This window comes from Odocoileus virginianus, chromosome 1 (genome assembly GCF_023699985.2).
Source record: "Odocoileus virginianus isolate 20LAN1187 ecotype Illinois chromosome 1, Ovbor_1.2, whole genome shotgun sequence".
Lineage (NCBI taxonomy): Eukaryota > Metazoa > Chordata > Mammalia > Artiodactyla > Cervidae > Odocoileus > Odocoileus virginianus.
Window position 1 is genome coordinate 42,105,217 of NC_069674.1, and position 926 is coordinate 42,106,142.

A 926-nucleotide genomic window follows, 5' to 3' on the forward strand; every position below is an offset into this window, starting at 1 on the left:
TCTGTGATTCAGGAATGAAGCACCTTAATCTACCCCGGCCTTTTGGGTTCAGCTCTGCCCATCCTGCCCATGCACAGAGCAGAAAAACACAGCTTGTCAGGACCAGTCAGGACCAGCGAGAAAATCATCCATGAATGGACTTCTTTCAAAGTCTCCAGCTGGGACTTCCCTGGTGGCCCAGTGATTAGGAATCCGCCTGCCAGGGCCTCTCTCCCATAGAGCTGTAAAAGTGAAACTGTTAGTAGTTCGGTTGTGACTCTGCGACCCTGTGGACTGTAGCCTGCCAGGCTTCTCTGCTCATAGAATTCTCCAGACAAGAATACTAGAGTGGGTAGGCATTTCCTTCTCCAGGAGACCTTCCCCACCCAGGGATCGAACCCAGGTCTCCTGTGTTGTAGGCGGATTCTTTATCGTCTGAACCACCAGGGAAGCATAGAGCTGTAGGAGGTCCCTTTTCTCCTCAGCCAGGACTGGAGGTCAAAATCAGCCCTTGAGGGTCCTTGTTGTTGGGGCCACCATGAGCTGGGAAGCTGTGTTTTCCTACCCCAGACATTTGTAGAAAAAAAAAAAAATAATCTGCCTGCCAAGCACAGCCTCGACCCTTGGTCCAAAAAGATACCATACACCATGGCTCAACTAAGCCTGTACACCACAAGTACTGAGCCCGCACTCTAGAGCCCGAAAGCTACTGAAGCCTGTGCACTTGGAACCCATGCTCCACAACAAGAGAAGTCACCGCAATGAGATGCCTGCACAGTGCTACTAGAGGATAGCCACCACCCGTCAAAACTAGAAAAAGACCCAGTGCAGCCAAAAATAAATAAAGTAGCCAGTCATCAAAAATTCTGTGGCCCTGGATCCAAAGTAAGCCTGTCCAGGGAGGAGACACAGCAGACCCCTTGTTTTATCCCTGAGGACCAAGGCCA

General features: G+C 50.8%; 1 non-coding gene across 1 annotated transcript; it reads left to right on the top strand.

Moving 5' to 3' along the window:
- The first annotated feature begins 417 nt into the window (after positions 1-417).
- Positions 418-555, top strand: LOC139036650 (small Cajal body-specific RNA 20). The gene has a single exon (XR_011489476.1). It is a non-coding gene; the product is annotated as a small Cajal body-specific RNA 20 (non-coding RNA).
- The last annotated feature ends 371 nt before the right edge of the window (positions 556-926 follow it).